General features: G+C 40.6%; 1 long non-coding RNA gene across 1 annotated transcript; it reads right to left on the bottom strand.

The window, feature by feature from the left end:
* Positions 1-74: 74 nt before the first annotated feature.
* Positions 75-21,040, bottom strand: LOC105247293. Its single transcript, XR_882354.1, has 3 exons — positions 20,862-21,040; positions 11,536-11,710; positions 75-113 (listed from the first exon to the last, which is right to left on the bottom strand). It is a non-coding gene; the product is annotated as an uncharacterized LOC105247293 (long non-coding RNA).
* Between the last annotated feature and the right edge of the window lie 2,394 nt (positions 21,041-23,434).

Below are 23,434 nucleotides of genomic sequence, written 5' to 3'. Positions count from 1 at the left end.
AGAAGATCAATGAGCAATTTCTCCAGAGACAACCAAGGTCTCATACTTCAGTGCCTTCTTCCTTATCAGCTCCAGGAATTGGGGTGGACCATGAACTGCCATCCTGATTGGTTCTGGGAAAAATTCCAAGATAGAACAAACAAGTAAACTTTAACTCACACAAACACAAATCAGTGTCCAACAAGTATCACTAAAGGCTTACAATCTGATAAAGTTACTAAACATATTCTTTCAGTCTTCCTGTCTCTGGCCTCTAATCTCAGACTAGGGTAGTTGGATGGCTGAAGTGCCAGAAGGTAAGTAGTTCCAGATCAGCCATGCATATGGAGAACACCTAAATAAACCCAAACATTTAAAAACAAAACCAAACAAACAAAGAGTACTCCACACATTGCAGTATATGCCTTTCATCCCAGCACTCAGGATGCAAAGATGTGGAGATTTTTCTTTCTAGCCTGTTCCACACAATAAGTTCCAGGCTACTTAGAACCATGTGGTAAGAGTATTTAAAACACACATGCACACTCACACACAACCACACACCCATACACATACAGCACACATTTTTTTGGGATTCTATTGCTGTGGTGAAAAGTCAAGCCAAAGGCAAGCTGAGGGTAAAAAGGTTTATTTGGCTCACCCTTCTACACTGTAGTCCATCATCAAAGCAAGCAAGGATAGAAAAACATGACAGGAACCTAGAAGCAAGAGCTGAGGCAGAGGACATGGCAACTTCTTGCCTTGTTCTTGGTAGTTTGCTTTCTTTTAGGACCACCAGACCAGGAATAGCACCACCATAAGTCAGCTGGACATCCCCATCAAGCACTAAGAAAATTCTCCATTGACCTGCTCACAGCCCATACATATGAAGCCATTTTCCGAACAGTTGTTCCTTCCTCTCAGATTACTCTAACATGTGTCAGTTGACATAAAACTATCCAGCACATCTTTCCCTGGTAAGCTTGACACAAAAACACTTTGTGAGACATAACCCTTCCCTTTTGGGTGGCGGGTGTTGATCACCAAGATCTCGGGTTAATAAATATCACAAATATAAAACATGAATAAGTAAACCTTCACAACCTTTACAAATTCGATCACATCGAAAGTACAGTCTCTGAAAAAAGAATCCAGTCTCCTCCAAGTCATCTGCCTGTCAGATCCAACTGTGGCACCTAGATGTACCCTGTCCACTGAGCTCCATTTTCCAGTCCATGGCTCTGCCTGCATTTCTGCAGGTCTCTCAGCATCTAGAATGTTCTAGTCAGTCTCTGCCCAAGGTCTCTTGCCTGCCAGGTTTCCTTAGGCCACACACAGCAGAGCAAATTTCACCTTGTACCCTGCAGTCCACCTGCTTGCTCACAAATCTGCCCTGCTTTTCAGGAGGCTTGCTGGCACCAGAGACAACCCTAGAGCTAAAGGTCAGCATAAGAACACAATCAACAACAGCCAAGGCAATATGGCAACTCCAAATCCCAGATATCCTAATGTAGCTGAAGCAGAACAAAATGATCTTAAATTCAATTTTATGAAGACGATAGACACCTTTAAAGAAAAAAAATGAATAAATCCCTTAATGAAACACAAGAAATATAATCAAACAGGTGAAGGAAACACATAAAACTGTTCAAGACTTGAAAATAGAAGAGAAACCACTGAAGAAAATACAAACAGAGGCAATCTTAGGGATGGCAAACCTAGATAGGAGAAGAAACACCACAGACACAAGCATCTTTAACATAATACAAGACATAGAAAAGAAAATTTCATGTGTCAAAGATAGAGTAGAAGTATTTGATACATCAGTCAAATAAAATGTTAAATCGAAGGAGGTTCTGACTTACAACATCCAGGAAATTTGGAACACTATAAAAAGACCAAACCTAAGAACAATAGAAATAGAAGAAGAAGATTCTTAGCTCCAAAGACACAGAAAATATTTTCAACAAAATAATAAAAGAAAAATTTACTAACCTAAAGTTAGAGTTGCTTATAAACATACAAAAAGCTTAAACAACACCAAATAGATTGGACCAAAAAAATCCTCCTGCCACATAATAATTAAGACACTAAATGTAACAAACAGAAATTATATCAAAAGCTGCAAGGGGAAAAGGCCAAGTAATATATAAAGGGATACTTATTAGAATTACACCCAACTTCTCAAAAGAGAGTTTAAAATCCAGAAGGTCCTGGTGCAGACTCTAAGGGACCACAGGTGGATGGCCCAGACTACTATACCCAGGTAAAACTTTACATCACTATATATGGAGAAAACAAGATTGTCCATGACAAAACAAATTTAAACCATGTCCATCACCAAATACAGCCCCATAGGAGATACTAGAAGGAAAACTCCACTCAAGTAAGTTAACTTCACACAACAAATGAAATAATCCCATAGTAGCAAACCCAAACTGGAAACACACACACACACACACACACACACACACACACACACACACACACACGCACGCACACACACTCATAACCAACATCAAAACAGGAATCATCACTTATTGCTCATCAATATCTCTCAACATCAATGGGCTCAATTTTCCAGTCCAAAGACACAGACTACCAGAATGGATGTGAAAACAAGACCCTGAATTTGCTTCATAAAAGAAACAGAATTCAACAACAAAGATAGACATTACCTTAAAGTAAAGGGTAGGAAAAAGATTTTCTAAGCGAAAAGACCAAGAAGCAAGTCAGTGTAGCTATTCTAATATATTTTGACTTTCAATGTACATTATGGAAGGACACTTCATATTCAAAAAATATAAAAATCCACTATAAGGATGACTCAATTATGATTAGTTCCACAAATGCCAGGGAACACATATTAGTAAAAGATTACTAATGCTTAAATCACACTTCCAATATCATACATTGGTAGTGAGAGACTTCAACACCTTGCTTTAACCAAAAGACAGATTATCGAGGCAGAACCTAAGCAAAAATCAGAAATAATGAAACAAGCAGAAGTTATGAATCAACGGGACTTAACAGATACCTTTAGAACATTTCACCCAAACAAGAAAGAATATACCTTCTCAGCACCCCATGGAACCTTGTCCAAAAGTGGCCATGTAGTTGCTTACAAAGCAAACCTTAAGAGATACATGAAAACTGAAATAATTACCTGTCTCTTAACAGACCACAATGGATCAAACTGGATTTCAACAGCAGTATAAACAACAGAAAGCCAACAAATTCCTGGAAACTAACAACCCTCTACTCAATGATTACTCAATGGGTCAGAGAAGAAATATATTAAAGACATTGTAAAATTCAATGAAGATGAAGGCAGAACATACCGAAACCTAAAGGATACAATGAAAGCAGTGTTAAGAGGCAAATTCATAGCACTAAGTTCCAATTGAGTACTACTCAGCTATTAACAAAATGGAGTTATGAAATTCTTGAACAAATGGATGTATCTGGAGGATATCATCCTTACTGAGATAACCCAATCACAAAAGAAGTCATTAGATATGCACTCACTTATAAATGGATATTAGAAACATAGAACACCCAAGATTCAATTTGCAAAACACAAGAAAATCAAGAAGAGTGAAGACCAATTTGTGGATAATTCATTCCTCCTTAGAATAGGGAACAAAATACCCATGAAAGGAGTTATAGAGACAAAGTTTGGAGCTAAGATGAAAGGATGGACTATCCAGAGACTGCCCCACCTGGGGATCCATCCCATAGTCAGCCACCAAGCCCAGACACTACTGCATATGCCAGAAAGTTTTTGCTGAAGGGACCCTGTTATAGCTGTCTCATATGAGTGCGTGGCAAATACAGAAGTGGATGCTCACATTCATCTATAATATCGAACACAGGGTCACCAATGGAGAAGCTAGAGAAAGCACCCAAGGAGCTGAAGGGGTCTGCAACCCTATAGGTGGGAACAACAATATGAACTAACCAGTACCCCCAGAGCCCATACCTCTAGCTGCATATGTAGCAGAAGATAGCCTAGTTGGCCATCACTGGGAAGAGAGGCCCCTTGGTATTGCAAACTTTATATGCCCCAGTACAGGGAAACGCCAGGGTCAAAAAGCAGGAGTGGGTGGGTAGGGGAGCAGGGTGGGGGGAACTTTCGGGGTAGCATTTGAAATGTATATAAAGAAAATATCAAATTTAAAAATAAGATACAACTTGCAAAACACATGAAACTGAAGAAGAACGAAGACCAAAATGTGGTCACTTTGCCCCTTCTTAGAAATGGAAACAATCACCCAGGAAAGAGTTACAGAGAAAAAGTTTGGAGCTGAGACAAAAGGATAGACCATCTAGAGACTGCCATATCCAGGGATTCATCCCATAATTAGCCTCCAAACGATGACACCATCGCATACACTAGCAAGCATTTGCTGCAAGGACCCTGATATAGCTCTCTCTTGTAACACTTGTAACAAAAATATTAAAAAAAAAAAAAGAAAATTAAAAAAAAGAATTAGCAAGGTACTTGCTGCTGGGTTAAACTCTTGTTGGTCTGCTCCTGAGTAGACTCCATATCCTGGTCCATCCTAGAGCAACCACTGCATTCAGAGTCTTGGAGCTGCTGCTGGGAGCCTGGTAGACTTGGAACCCATCAACAACCCCCCACCCCCGAATACCGCTCCCCTTTCTTCCATCCATTCCACCCCTTCTACCTGATCCTTGCTGCTGTGGCAGACTTCTAGTTGGTCTGCTCTGTGAAAACTCCATATCCCAATCTATCCTAGAGGACCTGCTGCACTCAGAGCAGTTGTTCTACCAGTGTCTGACAAATACAGATGTGGATACTCACAGTCTACCATTGGCTGAGCACAGGATCCCCAATAAATGACCTACAGAAAGGACCCAAGGAGCTGACAGGTTTTGCAGCACCATAGGAGGAACAACATTATGAACTAACCATTATCCCCAGAGTTCCCAGGAACTAAACCACCAACTAAAGAGTACACATCATGGGACTCATGGCTCCTATGCTCATGGATTGATAGAATTAACATAGTAAAAATGGCCATTCTGCCAAAGGCAATCTATAGATTCAATGTAATCCCCATCAAAATCCCAACACAATTCTTCAAAGACATAGAAAGAGCAATTCTCCAATTCTTCTGGAAAGGAAAAAAAATCCCAGAATAGTGAAAACAATTCTTAACAATAGAAGAGCAGCTGGGGGAATCACCATCCCTGACATGAAGCTTTACTACAAAGCAATGGTGATAAAAACTGCACAGTATTGGTAGAGAAACAGACATGTTGAACAATGGAATAGAATTGAAGACCCAGAAATAAAAGCTCACACTTATGGTCATTTGGTCTTTGACAAAAACACCAAAAATATACAATGGAATAAAGAAAGCATCTTCAATAAATGATGCTGGTCTAACTGGCTGTTTGTTTGTAGAAGAATGAAAATAGTCCCGCATTTGCACCTTGTACAAAGCTCAAGTCCAAGTGGATTAAGGATCTCAACATAAATCAAGACACATTGAATCTAGTAGAAGAGAAAGTGAAAAAGAGCCTTTAAGGATAGCTAAAAGCAATCCATGTGGGGAATATCAGGGACAAGGCAGAGACCTGGGGTGGGTCAGGCTCCTGGGAGGATATGGGAGTGACCCTGGGTGAGACCCCAGGAGCTAGGGATAAGGAGACTGAAATGGCCACTTCCTGTAGCCAGGCAGGATTTCCAGTGGAAGGAGGGGGACAACAACCTACCCACAAAACCTTCCATCCAAAAATGTCCCTGCCTACAAGATAAACAGGGATAAAGATGGAGCTGAGATTGAAGGAATAACCAACCAATGAGTGGACAAAGTTGAGACCTACCTCATAGAGGAGAGCCAAACCCTGACACTCTTGATGATACTTGGTTGCACTTCAGGACAGAAGCCTAGCATAAACATCATGTGAGGATTCATACAGCAAGTGATGGCAACAGATGGACATGCACAGCCAAATATTAGGCAGAATTCAGGGAATCTTTTGATATAGTCAGAGGAAGGATTGAGGGAGCCAGATGGGTCAAGTATACCAGAAGGAGACCTAGAGAGCCAAGTCACCTGGACCCATTGGGCATTCATAGAGATTGAGCCACCAACCAAAAAGCATGCATGGTCCAGACCTAGGGCCCCTACAAATGTGGAGCAGATGTGAAGCTTGGTCTTAATGTGTGTCACCTAAAAATTAGATCTGGGGTTGTCTCTTATTGAATTTTGTTGCCTTCCATGGAATCTATGGGAACCTAGTGGGGCTATCTTATTTGGCCACAGTAGGAGAGGATGCATTTGTTCCTGATGCAACTTGGTTTGCCAGGGTGGTGTGGTAGCTGATGGGGTTGCATAGTGAATACCTTTCCTTCTCTTGGGAGAATGGGAGGAGGAAATGATGAGAAAGGGTCGAAGGGTAGGCCTGGGAGGAAAGGGAAGGCAGGATGTGATCAAATGGTAAAGTGCATAAATGAATGAGTGAAAATAAACAGAAATGATAAATAGGGAGCTAGACATGTTTAACATTTAAACTTTTTCAGCTGCAAACTGAATAGAAATGTGTTCTCCCTGAAATATGTTAGCAACCTATGTTTTCATGGTCTACTTATAATTAAACTAAATAGTGATTAAATATGCAAAAATTTTGGTATAAGATAAAGTTGTAAGGATTGTTGTGAAGCTTTGTGGCTATAGTTAGTATGTACTTATAACTGATAATTAGCATATGTAAATTATAAACACACAATGTTGTTCAGTCAGACATCATCCTACAGATACAAATAGGTAGGGTTATATTTATTTTAGTTTCTTATCTCCCCCCTCTTCACATTGTTTCTTTCTCCTCTCTTATCAGTATATGCTTAAAATTTATACTATAAAAATTGTTCAGGTTTTTTATTCTTTTGAATTTTATTTACTTATTTGTCACAGCTTTTATTCCATTCCTGAGCAGGGATAAGATGAAGTCAAGAGAGACCGGAAGGAAAGTGCTAAGGGATTCTAGCTCCATGTCAGGAGGAAGTTTTGTGGATTTTGATATTAGTTATTTAGATAAGTAGATAGAATGACATAGAATTTCTCCTCTGCAGTCTCAACCTACAGGGTGTGGAGATAACTCTTATGTATTATTACATCCTGTTTAATGGGGTTCACAGATCCAGTGAATGGATAGAAAAACACTTTACAAAGTAAAACACACCCAGAGATTTCTTGGATTGACTTAGGACATTGGTATTACTTTGATATATCTACACAGTGATTATCTAAAAACAAACAAACAAACAAACACACCATCAACACGCACAAGGTCACCAAATATTTGAAATGTAATTAATTAAATATAATGCCAAACTGGTAAGCTTTCCTGCAACATAGATACCTGTTTCCTTGTGAATCTGTATCTGTGAGTGCTTTTTCCCTTGTCAAACATAGGCCTGGAGAGATGATGGCTCAGTAAGTAAGAGTCTTGGTTGCTCTTTCAGACAACCTGAGTTCAATTCTAGACAATTACCTGGTAGCTGATAACCATCTATACAGGGTTCTGATGCCTTTTTCTGTCATGCCAGCTTACATAGTAATAGAACAGGAATAAACATAAAATGCATACAGAAATAAATGTTGTACATTGACAAATTCCTAATTTCCTCTACTCATCCATAGTTTAGGAGCTCAAACTCTGGAGCCCAAAGCACCCTACCCTATTGCTCTCCAGCTGAGCTCAATGGACACACCTGAAAGTTCACATGCTCTCTTCACAGAGACACACAACTGTTGATGATCACCATCCAAGTTTTAATTAATTGGGCCATTTTCTTTATTACTTTGTGAAACTGAGTCCTTTTTTATTTAAGAAATTCTTTGACTAGGTGTATAGCTACATGTATATTATGTGGGTTTGTGTATGTGAAAGGGGCATTCACAGAGGCCAGAAAAGAGGGTCCTATCACCTGAAGCCTGAGTTCCATTGGACAGACACCTGATTATTAGCTCTGAAACAGAACTTTGTTCCTCTGCAAAAGCAGCCTGTGCTCTCCACCTATGAAGAGTCTCTCTCCATCTATGCATTGTTTATTTTAAGAATACAAATGCATGTTAATTGTGGGGAAATTTCAGGTGAGTCCTAAGGAACAAGGTCAGGGAACTGTTGAGCTAGGAAGACAGGTTGCAAGGGAAGACAGAAAGAAGGAGTGTAAGAGAGATTTGTTGTTTGGTTTTTCTTCCTCTTTACCTTAGGCCAGCCTAAATGTCCATATGGGTCCCACCTTAGCTGATAACTTTATCCATCTTCCAAAGATTGTGAAAGGCCTGGCATCAATGTGTACATTTTAACTTCACTCCAGAGGGTTTACTATACAGAAAATGGGTATAATGACTTGGCAGAGGGAGTCTTTTTTCTTTTGTTCTTTTTTTTATTACAACTGAAGAATTAAAGTACATTTGTTTTGTAAAGTACATGCTTTATGTAGTGGAGAGACCTGCATATTATGGGATACCTTTATATAAAATATGGGTGTGTCATAGAGTTTTGGAGTCCACTGGAATAAGGCTTTAGAGACATGTGGCATAATGGATGGATATAGAGGTTCCAGTAGTCACTTCATTAAAGCATGATAAAAAGATCAAGATTACAAAGCCAGACTGGAAATCCTGTTTACTTTGCCCTATGTTGTCTTCTTTCCTTTAGGCATCTCGGTTGAGTCCAAGGTTCCTTGAAATCTGAATGTACTAGATATTAATTGTGATCCTTTTAATCTTCCTTCGTAGGAGGTGTGACTATGTTGCTCAAATTGTTTAAATATTTTGTGCACATAACTGATCAGCCACCCAGGAGGGTTGTACACGTAACCCAGGCAAAGTACAAGGGAAATAAGTGTCAAGAAAAGTTTCATTTTATACATTTCCAATTTCTTTTTTGTGTGTGTGTGTGTGTTCTTTCCACACCAATACTCTTTTTTTTTAAATTAGGTATTTTCCTCGTTTACATTTTCAATGCTATCCCAAAGGTCCCCCATACCCACATCCCCAATCCCCTACCCACCCACTCCCCCTTTTTGGACCTGGCGTTCCCTTGTACTGGGGCATATAAAGTTTGAAAGTCCAATGGGCCTCTCTTTGCAGACTAGGCCATCTTTTGATACATATGCAGCTAAAGACAAGAGCTCCCGGGTACTGGTTAGTTCATATTGTTGTTCCAACTATAGGGTTGCAGTTCCCTTTAGCTCCTTGGGTAATTTCTCTAGCTCCTCCATTGGAGGCCGTGTGACCCATCCAATAGCTGACTGTGATCATCCACTACTGTGTTTGCTAGGCCCCGGCATAGTCTCACAAGAGAGCTATATCTGGGTCCTTTTAGCAAAATCTTGATAGTGTATGCAATGGTGTCAGCATTTGGAAGCTGATTATGGGATGGATCCCTGCATATGGCAATCACTAGAAGGTCCATCCTTTCCTCACAGCTCCAAATTTTGTCTCTGTAACTCCTTCCATGGGTGTTTTGTTCCCATTTCTAAGAAAGGGTAAAGGGTCCACACTTTGGTCTTTGTTCTTCTTGAATTTCATGTGTTTGCCAAGTTGTATCTTATATCTTGGGTATCCTAAGTTTCTGGGCTAATATCCACTTATCAGTGAGTACATATTGTGCGAGTTCCTTTGTGATTGGGTTACTTCACTCAGGATGATACCCTCCAGGTCCAGCCATTTGCCTAGGAATTTCATAAATTCATTCTTTTTAATAGCTGAGTAGTATTCCATTGTGTAAATATACCACATTTTCTGTATCCATTCCTCTGTTGAGGGGCATCTGGTTTCTTTCCAGCTTCTGGCTATTATAAATAAGGCTGCTATGAACATAGTGGAGCATGTGTTCTTCTTACCGGTTGGGACATTTTCTGGATATATGCCCAGGAGACTTATTGTGTGATTCTCCTGTAGTACTATGTCCAATTTTCTGAGGAACTGCCAGACTGATTTCCAGAGTGGTTGTACAAGCTTGCAATCCCACCAACAATGGAGGAGTGTTCCCCTTTCTCCACATCCTCGCCAGCATCTGCTGTCACCTGAGTTTTTGATCTTAGCCATTCTGACTGGAGTGAAGTGGAATCTCAGTGTTGTTTTGATTTGCATTTCCCTGATGATTAAGGATGTTGAACATTTTTTCAGGTGCTTCTCTGCCATTCGATATTCCTCAGGTGAGAATTCTTTGTTCAGCTCTGAGCCCCATTTTTAATGGGGTTATTTGACTTTCTGGAGTCCACCTTCTTGAGTTCTTTATATATATTGGATATTAGTCCCCTATCCGATTTGGGATAGGTAAAGATCCTTTCCCAATCTGTTGGTGGCCTTTTTGTCTTATTGACGGTGTCTTTTGCTTTGCAGAAGCTTTGCAATTTTATGAGGTCCCATTTATCGATTCTTGATCTTACAGCACAAGCCATTGTTGTTCTATTCAGGAATTTTTCCCCTGTACCCATATCTTCGAGGCTTTTCCCTACTCTCTCCTCTATAAGTTTCAGTGTGTCTGGTTTTATGTGGAGTTCCTTAATCCACTTATATTTGACGTTAGTACAAGGAGATAGAAATGGATCAATTCGCATTCTTCTACGTGATAACTGCCAGTTGTGCCAGTACCATTTGTTGAAAAGGCTGTCTTTTTTCCACTGGATGGTTTTAGCTCCCTTGACAAAGATCAAGTGACCATAGGTGTGTGGATTCATCTCTGGGTCTTCAATTCTGTTCCATTGGTCTACTTGTCTGTCACTACATTTCCAATTTCAAACAGACTTTTTCTTCCCATGAAATACCAGTGTTTTCCATTCCTGGGCCCATCTAACCTTTCTGACCCTGAACCAGATAGTGAGGTTGGTAACAGTCAAAGACCACACAGAGAGAACATCCAGGTTTATAAGTATAGAACTAAGCATCTAGTTAGTTTGTCCGGGGAGAAGCCAGGTATCAATGCCAAACTGTGTTTCTGACTCCAATTGGCCCCTGTTCCCTCCACCCTTCCAACTGTTCCTCCATGTCAAGCTCAGTCTCCAAGACACCAGTCACTGTACATCCTTATGTTTCCAACCATCTGAGCAGTGTCAGAAGCCATGGGCTCCTAGGTCCCCAGATGAAAGATGTATATCAAGCCTATTGTTTATTCAAATCCAGAACTCATATTTCCCAATTTGCTGCCAACAACAACAACAACAACATCTGGACACCTGGTGTTAGACACAGCACTCACCACATGTATGGCATATATCTGTAACAAATGAAGTGTTCTTGGGCTGCCTTTTTGCCCTGAGTGTATCTATGAGCTCCTGAGCCCATCATAGATCATAGCACTCCAGAGGGGCAGTGTATTGTTTCACATTCATCTTGGTCCAGTTGGCTGTTGATGCGAAAGGTCCTTCAGGATGGGCATGGAGAAATCACTGTTGTAGAAGTTGACATTGGAGATCTGAGTGCATTGTTTGAATCCAGGTAGGAGGGCATTGACCTGGGAGTCATTCACCCTACATCCTTGCAAATCCAGAGTCTCAAGAGTGCTTACCACTTTCATGAGGAGACATCTCAGAGCCATAAGATCAAAATCCAGTAAAACCACACCTCTCAATCCCAGATGTTTTAGCTGAAAGAGGATCTGACAGCAGGAGCAGGAATCCAGGTCTCTCTGTGAAATTAGGGAGTAACTAATGGAGAGGGTCTTCAAGGGTGTCACAAGGAACCTAGGGTTAAAGGACACAGAGAGTTAGTTCAGTCAAATGGTCTTGTAGAGGTTTGGCATGGATATACTGAGTGGTAGAAAGAACCAGGTGCCCCACGTTCAGTTTGACTAAATGATTAAGGACATCATTTATGATACTTTCTATTGGAACCTGTTCAGTCCATTCAACCCCACAATTCATCTCCTGTCCTCACTCTCAAGCTAAAAATCAATTCATTCCTTAAGCCCAGAAAGCACTCAGAAGAAATTTCCATCCCATGAAATTTTTGACAGGATCCCAATATTTGCTGTGTGTTCACTGAATCTGCATACTTTCATTCCCACTGCAGTCGTGCTTGCTCTCATTTACAGCCCAAGCTCTACCTCCTATCCCATGCATTCAGTGCTACTTGGGCTCAAAATATTTCACTCATGGAAACTGGGTAAATATAGAAGGCTACTCTCATAGTTCAGATCATAAAACCCATGTTCACAATGTGCCAATGAGTTCCCTTACTACTCACTACCGTGTCCCCTTTCTCTTCCCTTTCCATATGATTCTGTGGGAATGATTTCAATTACAACTAATTTTTACTAGCTTTAACCTACTATTTACACCCAATCGCTTCTCTCCATCAGGAGTTCTCATCTGAGACACTGATTTACCTTGTAAAATTTCCCTTGTTTATCTCAGTGTACATAGAAACAAGACATAACTTTCTGATTCTTATGGGTCTCTAAATGTTTGTTCCTAGTGGCTGGCTGGCATCATGTACCACTAATCCTTATGATAAGACAGACAGACTTGCTCTGATAGCTGAACCAGCTCTCCATTATGGCCTACCGTAGGACCTGATTCATCTGGGATATGAGAAAATGGATGCAGAACATGAAAAGTTGCTGGAGACAGTTGAATGAGAAGAACTGAGAAGTAAACTTGTTGATACACTTGGCTTCTCTGACTCTTGTTCTATTGAAAATAGGAAAGGTGATACCAGGAAGGGATACCAGGAAGACTTTTCAAAGATTTCACAGCTGCCCAAAGTAGTGAACAAAATATGCCAACTCTAACAGGGTCCAATTCAACTCCAATTCAGTGATGTGCTCTGCATAAAAAATATTCAAGGGGGCGAAGAGTTGGCAGACAACGCCAAGGTCCCCAGAGGACTCTCTACAGTATCTTAGGACCCCTGGTGAATGGAACACAAGTTCTGTTCCAATCTAATCACGCTGGACCTGAGACAGCATTAATTAGGGAAACAGAAAATGCAGCCTGACCAGGGTCACAAGTTCCTTCCTTTTGGCGCCAGGACCTGGTCACCTTAGGCATGAAGTCAGCGGACACCCCCAAGGTCACTAGAGGACTCTCTACTTGATCTTAGGACCTCTGGTGAGTAGAACACAACTTCTGCCAGTAGGCAGGTTCAAACGCCAGATATCTGGGCACCTTCCCTATAAAAGGAGAGCTTGCCTGCAGAGAGTGCTCTGACTACTGAAACTCAGGAGAGAGCTAGTCTCCCAGGTCTGCTGATGAGGGCTAACAGAATCACGACATCAACAAGCTCTAACCAGAGACAACTATAACAAATAAGTCCAGAGAATACCAGATGACAAAGGCAAACTTAAGAATCTTACTAACAGAAACCAAGACCAATCACCAACATCAGAACGCAGCACTCCCAACTTGCCCAGCCCTGGGCACCCCAACACACCTGAAAAGCTAGACCTGGATTTAAAAGCATATCTCATGATGATGGTAGAGGACACCAAGAAGAACTTTAATAGCTCAGTTAAAGTACTGCAGGAGAATATGGTAAAGAGTTACAAGTCCTTAAAGAAAAACAGGAAAACACAACCAAACTGGTAGAAGTCCTTGAAGAAAAGCAGGAAAACACATCCAAACAGGTGATGAAAATGAACAAAACCATACTAGACCTAAAAAGGGAAGTAGACACAATAAAGAAAACACAAAATGAGGCAACACTGGAGATAGAAACCCTATGTAAGAAATCTGGAATGATGGATGCAAGCATCAGCAACAGAACACAAGAGATGGAAGAGAGAATGTTATGTGCAGAAGATTCCATAGAGAACATCGGCACAACAACCAAAGAAAATGCAAAATGCAAAAGAATCCTAAATCGAAATATCCAGAAAATCCAGGACACAATGAGAACACCAAACCTACGGATAATAGGAGTAGATGAGAATGAAGATTTTCAACTTAAAGGGCCAGCAAATATCTTCAAGAAAATAATAGGAGAAAATTTCCCAAATCTAAAAAGGACACACTCATGAACATAAAAGAAGTCTACAGACCTCCAAATAGACTGGACCAGAAAAGAAATTCCTCCCGACACATAATAATCAGAACAACAAATGCACTAAATAAACATAGAATATTAAAAGCAGTAAGGGAAAAAGGTCAAGTAACATATAAAGGCAGGCCTAACAAAATTACACCAGACTTTTCACCAGAGACTATGAAAGCCAGAAGATGCTGGACAGATGTTATACAGACACTAAGAGAACACAAATGCCAGCCCAGGCTACTATACCCAGCCAAACACTCAATTATCATAGATGGAGAAATCAAAGTATTCCAGGAAAAAAACCAAATTCATACATTATCTCTCCACGAATCCAGCCCTTCAAAAAATAATAACAGAAAAAAAAAAATACAAGGACAGAAACCACACCCTACATAAAGCAAGAAAGTAATTCTTCAACAAACCTAAAAAAGACAGACACAAGAACAGAATTCCAACTCTAACAACAAAAATAATAGGAAGCATCAATTACTTTACCTCAATACATCTTAATATCAATGAAATCAATTTCCCAATAAAAAAACCATAGACTAACAGACTGGCTACACAAAAAGGACCCAATATTTTGCTGCTTACAGGAAACCCATCTGAGGGAAAAAGACAGAAACTACCTCAGAATAAAAGGCTAGAAAACAATTTTCCAAGCAAATGGTCTGAAGAAACAATCTGGAATAGGCATTCTAATATTTAATAAAATCAATTTCCAACCCAAAGTTATCAAAAAAGACAAGAAGGGACACTTCATACTCATCAAATGTAAAGTCTTCCAAGGAGAACTCTCAATTCTGAATATCTATGCTCCAAATGCAAGGGCAGCCACATTCATTAAACACACTTTAGTAAAGCTCAAAGCACACATCGCACCTCAATCAATAATAGTGGGAGACTTCAACACACCACTTTCATCAATGGAAAGATTGTGGAAACAGAAACTAAACAGGGACACAGTGAAACTAACAGAAGTGGTGAAACAAATAGATTTAACAGATATCTACAGCACATTTTTTTTTCCTAAAACAAAAGGATATACTTTCTTCTCAGCACCTCATGGTACCTTCTCCAAAATTGATCATATAATTGGTCACAAAACAGGCCTCAACAGATACAAAAACATTGAAATTGTCCCATGCATCCTGTCAGATCACCATGGACTAAGGCTGATCTTCAATAACAACATAATTAATAGAAAGCCAACATTCACTTGGAAACTGAACAACACTCTTCTCAATGATACATTTGTCAAGGAAGGAATAAAGAAAGAAATTAAAGAATTTTTAGAGTTTAATGAAAATGAAGCCACTACATACCCCATATTATGGGACAGAATAAAATCATTTCTGAGATGAAAACTCATAGCTCTGAGTGCCTCCGAAATGAAACTAGAGAGAGCAAACACTGGCAGCTTGATAACACACCTAAAAGCTCTAGAGAAAAAGGAAGGAAATTCACCCAAAAGGTGTAGATGACAGGAAATAATCAAATTCAGGGGCGAAATCAACCAAGTGGAAACAAGAAGAACTATTCAAAAAATCAACCAAACAAGGAGCTGGTTCTTTGAGAAAATCAACAAGATAGATAAACCCTTACCCAGACTAATGAGAGGGCACAGGGACAGCATCCTAATTAACATAATCAGAAATGAAAAGGGAGACATAACAACAAATCCTGAAAAAAACCAAAAAAACATCAGATCCGTCTATAAAAGGCTATACTCAACAAAACAGGAAAACCTGGACGAAATGAACAAATTTTAGACAGATACCAGGTACCAAAGTTAAACCAGGATCAAGTTAATGATCTAAACAGTCCTATATTCCCTAAAAATTTAGCAGCAGTCATTAATAGTCTCCCAAACAAAAAAAGCCCAAGACCAGATGGGTTTAGGGCAGAATTCTATCAGACCTTCAAAGAAGATTTGATTCCAGTTCTTCACGAACTATTCCACAAAATAGAAGTAGAAGGTACTCTACCCAACTCATTCTATGAAGTCATAATTACTCTGATACCTAAACTACAGAAATATCCAACAAAGATAGAGAACTTCAGACCAATTTCTGTTATGAATATCGATGCAAAAATACTCAATAAAATTCTAGCTAACCGAATCCAAGAACACTTTAAAACAATCATCCATCCTGACCAAGTAGATTTTATTCCAGGGATGCAGGGATGGTTTAATATACAGAAATCCATCAACTTAATCCATTATATAAACAAACTCAAAGACAATAAACACATAATCATCTCCTTAGACGATGAGAAAGCATTTGACAAAATCCAACACCCATTCATGATAAAACTCTTGGAAAGATCAGGAATTCAAGGCCCATACCTAAACATGACAAAAGCAATCTACAGCAAACCAATAGCCAACATTAGAGTAAATGGGGAGAAGCTGAAAGCAATCCCACTAATATCAGGGATTAGACAAGTCTGCCCACTTTCTCCCTACCTATTCAACATTGTATTTGAAGTCCTAGCCAAAGCAATTCAACAACAAAAGGAGATCAACGGGATACAAATTGGAAAAGAAGAAGTCAAAATATCACTTTTTGCAGATGACATGATAGTATATATAAGTGACCCTAAAAATTCTGCCAGAGAACTCCTAAAACTGATAAAAAAGCTTCAATGAAGTAGCTGGATATAAAATTAACTCAAACAAGTCAATGGCCTTTCTCAACACAAAGAATAAGCAGGTTGAGAAAGAAATTAGGGAAACAACACCCTTCTCAATAGTCACAAATAATATAAAATACCTTGGTGTGACTCTAACTAAGGAAGTGAAAGGTCTGTATGATAAGAACTTCAAGTCTCTGAGGAAAGAAATTAAAGAAGATCTCAGAGGATGGAAACATTTCCCATGCTCATGGACTGGCAGGATCAACATTGTAAAAATGGCTATCTTGCCAAAAGCAATCTACAGATTCATTGCAATTCCCATCAAAATTCCAACTCAATTCTTCAATGAATTAGAAAAAGCAATCTGAAAATTCATCTGAAATACAAAAACCTAGGATAGGAAAAACTCTTCTCAAGGATAAAAGAACCTCTGGTGGAATCACCATGCCTGACCTAAAGCTGTACTACAGAGCAATTGTGATAAAAACTGCATGGTACTGGTATAGTGACAGACAGGTAGACCAATGGAATAGAATTGAAGACCCAGAAATGAATCCACACACCTATGGTCACTTGATCTTTGACAAAAAAGTTAAAACCATCCAGTGGAAAACAGACAGCATTTTCAAAAAATGGTGCTGGCACAACTGGTGGTTATCATTTAGAGGAATGTGAATTGATGATTCCTATCTCCTTGTACTAAGGTCAAATCTAAGTGGATCAAGGAGCTCCACATAAAACCAGAGACGCTGAAACTTATAGAGGAGAAAGTGGGGAAAAGCCTCGAAGATATTGGCACAGGGGAAAAATTCCTGAATAGAAGAGCAATGGCTTGTGCTGTAAGATCAAGAGTCAACAAATGGGACGCCATGAAACTGCAAAGCTTCTGTAAGGCAAAAGACACTGTCAATAAGACAAAAAGGCCACCAACAGATTGGGAAAGGATCTTTACCTATCCTAAATCAGATAGGGGGCTAATATCCAATATATATAAAGAACTGAAGAGGGTGGACTCCAGAAAATCAAATAATCCCATTAAAAATGGGGTACAGAGCTAAACAAAGAATTCTCACCTGTGGAATACCGAATGGCTGAGAAACACCTGAAAAAATGAGCAGTATCCTTAATCATTAGAGAAATGCAAGTCAAAACAACCTTGAGATTCCATCTCACACCAGTCAGAATGGCTAACATAAAAATTTCAGGTAACAGCAGATGTTGGCAAGAATGTGGAGAAAGAGGAACACTCCCCCACTGTTGGTGGGATTACAAGCTTGTATAACCACTCTGGAAGTTAGTCTGGTGGTTCCTCAGAAAATTGGACATAGTACTGCCAGAGGAACCCGCAATACCTCTCTTGGGTATATATCTGTTCTGTCCGGCCAGTAGATCACAACATGGGTTCTAGCCTGGAAAGGCATTTTGGAAACCTGGAAGAGAAGAGGGGCTAGGTGGCGAGATAAAGAAATGCAGCTAAGACAGGCATTCTGATCAAAGCTCAATTTTACTGTTCCACATGCAATTATAATACAGGGGAAGGGGGCCTGATCCCCGACAATTAATCTTGGAGTCCAATAGCAGGGTGACCACGTGCAGGGCTCCAAACAGCAAAGAGGCAGTTTCCAGCAGTGGGCATGGCAGAACAATTAAATGGGAAGCTCCACCCCTGGGCAAACAGGTTTCAGGCTGGGGGAGGGGAGACTACATCTCCTCCCTTTTGTTAACAAAAAAAAGAAAAAAAAGAAAAAGCTGGCCTAAGGCAAAAAATTTATTTATGCTCCATAGTTTTGCCTGAATTTTAGGGCTAAAGAAAAAAAACCTGTCTCAGTGGGATTCCCTAACTTTTTTTATGGTAAACTGTATCTGGCTAAGACTGTCCTTTCTATCCTAGTAAACAACTAACAGAAAAGCCTGGAGCTGTAGGCTCTGACTTTATAATGCTAATTAGTACTGAATAGGTAACTTCCTAGTTGAATTTTAAGTAGGGCGTTGGAACCCTGGCTAAGTTTGGCTGAACAAATTTGAAATACACTTTATTAAGAATAACAGTTAGTTGATATTCCTCCGCACTTTTGGATGACAGGAGGGAAACAGGGAGGAGGGGTATGACCGGCTCCATAGTACAAGGCCAATTGGCTTTTTATATTGGGGTGGGAGGCAGTGAAGACAGTACAGTCTCCAACATCTCTCCCCCCTATTAATTAAGTTAAATAAGGCAACGCTTAACTGAGGTGATCAAAAGATTTTCTCATCCATAGATGAGTGGGCTTTTAACCTTGGCTTGGGTGGACATTGACACGATCCCTCCCGTGGGTGCTGTCACGACCCACACCTGTGGCTCTTGGTATCTTTTGGGGAGGGGAGGCAGAGCCGTAGATATTTTTGGTTTATTAGATATCAACCTCCTTTTTAAACTGGGTATAACCCACAGGAAAATCAGAAATGGTCAAGCTGGACTTTTCCCTGCAGTAGTTCTCTGCACCAAGCGATACCCATACTATATTCGTATGATTACAAACTAGTATGCACAGTTCTGAGTACTGTGTAGCTCCTAAAGGAGAATTATCAACCTCAGATTTAGCAAGGCCTAGGCAAGAATTATGTTATTAGTAACCCCACGATTTGTGGCTAAAATAGGAGCTGGAAGTCATTTCTCCTCATCCCTGTATTTTCCACAGCCTGAGGAAATAAGGACACCTTGCAGTAAGAGCAAGGGTGAAAAGCCAGGGGTCAGCTAAGGGACTAAACCCATCTATCAAAATAAAAACTAATCTCTATTAATATTAGAAATATCTACTTTTCTAGCCCTCTTGGTAAACCTAATTTTTAACTTAGACTGAAAGCCACGTGCTGGAATTTTGTGGGACTGAAGATAACAGCTGCCACCTGTGCGCTCTAGGGGGCAGGGATGTACATATGTTGATCTGGCTGGAGAATGTTGATTAACCTGCTTGAAAAACAAAATCTCTACAGTGAGAAAGTAGGAAAGCAGAAATTCTTTTGGAAAAGTTCAGGTACTTTATTTAAATGTAAATAGTAAAGCTGAGGTTAATCTCTAGCCTCCTGTTGGGTAGCAGGCCCAGAGAGTAGCAGGAAAACAGCTTTTCTGGGAGCTTTCATTCCCAGCCGAATTTTAAGCACAAGAGGAATTTTAGTCTTCAGAATGATACTTAAGAGAAGAGTCCGAATCTGTGTTCATCTGACGAATTAATCTCTCTGCAGAAGATATTCCAACTAGTAAGAAAGACACATGCTCCACTATGTTCATAGCAGACCTATTTATAATAGCCCGAACTGGAAATAACCCAGATGTCCCTCAACAGAGGAATGGATACAAAAAATGTGGTACATTTACACAATGGACTACTACTCAGCTATTAAAAAGAATGAATTTATGAAATTCCTAGGCAAATGGTTGGACCTGGATGGCATTATCCTGAGTGAGGTAACCCAATCACAAAAGAACTCACATGATATGTACTCACTGATACATGGATATTATCCCAGAAACTTAGAATACCCAAGATATAAGTTACAATTTGCAAAATACATGAAACTCAAGAAGAAGAAAGACCAAAGTGTGGACACTTTGCCCCTTATTAGAATTGGGAACAAAACACCCATGGAAGGAGTTACAGAGACAAAGTTTGGAGCTGAGACAAAAGGATGGACCATCTTGAGACTGCCATATCCAGGGATCCATCCCATAATCAGCCTGCAAAGGCTGACACCATTGTATACACTAGCAAGATTTTGTGGAAATGACCCTGATATAGCTGTCTCTTGTGAGACTATGCCGGGCCTAGCAAACACATAAGTGGATGCTCACAGTCAGCTATTGGATGGATTATAGGGCCCCCAATGGAGGAGCCAGAGAAAGTACCCAAGGAGCTAATGGGATTTGCAACACTATAGGTGGAACAACATTATAAACTAACCAGTACCCTGGAGCTCTTGACTCTAGCTGCGTATGTATCAAAACATGGTCTAGTCGGCCATCACTGGAAAGAGAGGCCCATTGGACAAACTTTATATGCCCCATTACAGGGGAACGCCAGGTTCAAAAAGTGGGAGTGGATGGTAAGGGGAGTGCGAGAGAGGGTATGGGGGACTTTTGGGATAGCATTGGAAATGTAAATGAGGAAAATACCTAATAAAAAAAGAAAAAAAGAAAAAAAAGCAAGTGAATGAAAGGTAGATAGAAAAATGGGAGAGACTCACAGGACTCAATGAGGATGTCACTGTGGGAAATTGCAGGCTAGTATCCAGTTGAGCTGAGGTCTGAACCCCGATGGTCATAATTCACCTTCATGACATGTTAGGCATTCCCTCATGGTCCTGGAACTCTGACCCCTCCCTAAGTTACCGCCCACCACAGCCACCACAAGAGAAGCATGGTCAGTAGTGACATAGACAATGGCCCACGCTTCTGACCTTCATGCTCAACTCCTACACAGTTACCTAGCAACAGTAAAGACCATAAAAGAGGTGTTCAGCCCACACCTCACTCTCTCTTACTCTTATGCTCTTACTTCTTACCCTTCATTCTCACCCTCTCTCTCTCCTCTCTTTGTCTTCTCTCCTCTTCTCTCTCCCTCTTTCTCTCCTCTCTCTCTCTCTTGCTTGCTCTCTCTCTCTCCCTATCTCTCTTTCTCTCTCTCTCTCTGCATTTCTATAATAAAGCTCTTAAACCAGAGAGAGTCTCTGCTCCATCAAGATCCACTGTGCACTTTGGTCAGTGTTGGGAACCTCTTCCCTTATTCCTCGCTCTCCTAACCCTGGGGCTACAGGGTGTGGCCTTGGGGGTCTCAGATCAGGGGCTGCCCCTTCTCCATCCCCTGCTAACTGGGACAGAAGCTATGCTCACCCAGGGCCAAGTGGAAAGTGTCCAGCAGCCCTCCAGTGCCTGCGTCCTGCCCAGAGCACAGGAACTCTGGCCAGATATGGGCCCCTTTTCCCTTCCCCCTCCTCCCAGGGCCTTCCCTTGCGCCCCCCCCCCATTTTTTTTGATCCCAACATGTCCCTAGCTGAAATAAGGAACAAAGGAGAGATAGAACCTTAAGAGACTACCCACAGTGCATAGGCATGGCTCTCAGTTGAGCGAAGCAGCCAGTCAACCATCTCGAAATTTTAACCCTGAGCTGGGCAGTGGTGGCACACACCTTTAATCCCAGCACTTGAGAGGCAGAGGCAGGTGGGTTTCTGAGTTCGAAGCCAGCCTAGTCTACAAAGTGAGTTCCAGGACAGCCAGGGCTATACAGAGAAACCCCATCTCTTGAAAAAATGCTCAGCATCCTTAATCATCAGGGAATAGCAAATCAAAACAAACCTGAGATGCCACGTCACAACAGTCAGAATGGCTAAGGTAAAAAATTCATGTGACAGTAGATGCTGGAAAGGATGTGGAAAAAGAGGAACACTCCTCCATTGTTGGTGGGATTGTAAACTTGTACAATCACTCTGGAAATCAGTCTGGTGGTTCCTCAGAAAATTGGACATAGTACTATCGGAGGATCCAGTAATACCCCTCCTGGGCATATATCCAGAAGATGTTCCAACTAGCAATAAGAACACATGCTCCACTATGTTCATAGCAGCTTTATTTATAATAGCCAGAAGCTGGAAAGAACCCAGATGTCCCTCAATAGAAGAATGGATACAGAATATGTAGTATATTTACAGAACGGAGTACTTCTCAGCTATTAAAAACAATAATTTTATGAAATTCCTAGTCAAATAGATGGATCTGGAGGGCATCATCCTGAGTGAGGTAACCCAATCACAAATAACTCACGTGATATGTACTCAGTGGTAAGTGGATATTAGCCCAGAAACTTAGAATACCCAAGACACAATTTGTGAAACACATGAAACTCAAGAAGAACAACAACCAAAGTGTGGATACTTTGCCCCTTCTTAGAATTGGGAACAAAACACCCATGGAAGGAGTTATGGAGCTGAGATGAAAGAATGGACCATCCAGTTACTGCCCCATCTGGGGGTCCATCCCATAATCAGACACCAAACGCAGACACTATTGCATACGCCAGCAAGATTTTGCTGAAAGGACCATGATATAGCTGTCTCTTGTGAGGCTATTCCAGTGCCTGACTAACACAGAATTGGATTCTCATAGTCAGCTATTGGATGGAACATAGGGCCACCAATGGAGGAGCTAGAGGAAGTATCCAAGGAGCTGAAGGTGTCTGCAATCCTATAGGTGGAACAACAATATGAACTAACAAGTGGCCCCAGAACTTTTGTCTCTAGCTGCATATGTATCAGAAGATGGCCTAGTTGGCCATCATTGGGAAGAGAGGCCTCTTGGTCTTGAAAACTTTATATGCCCCAGTACAGGGGAAACACCAGTTCCAAGCAGTGGGAGTGTGTGGGTAGGGGAACAGGGGTGGAGGGAGGGTATAGAGGACTTTTAGGATAGTATTTGAAATGTAAATGAAGTAAATACCTAATTTTAAAAAATGGAAAAAAAAACCCTCTCTTGAAAAACAAAACAAAACAAAACATAAAAATTTAACCCTGAATTGTTCCTGTATAAATGAAAAATAGTTACAAAAAAATGGAGCAGAGATTGAAAGAAAGGCCATCCAGAGACTGGGATCTTGGGATCCATTCAAATAGCAGACAGGAAACCCCAACACTGTTGATGATGCCAAGATATGGCTGTCCTCTGAGGGGCTATGTCAGCATCTGTCTAAGACAATTGCAGACACTCACATCCAGCTAATGGATTGACCTTGGGGACCCTAATGAAGTAGATCTGGAAGGACTAAAGG

Source organism: Mus musculus (assembly GCF_000001635.26).
Source record: "Mus musculus strain C57BL/6J chromosome 5 unlocalized genomic contig, GRCm38.p6 C57BL/6J MMCHR5_RANDOM_CTG3".
Taxonomy (NCBI): Eukaryota; Metazoa; Chordata; class Mammalia; order Rodentia; family Muridae; genus Mus; species Mus musculus.
This window is presented reverse-complemented; position numbering and strand designations above follow the sequence as displayed.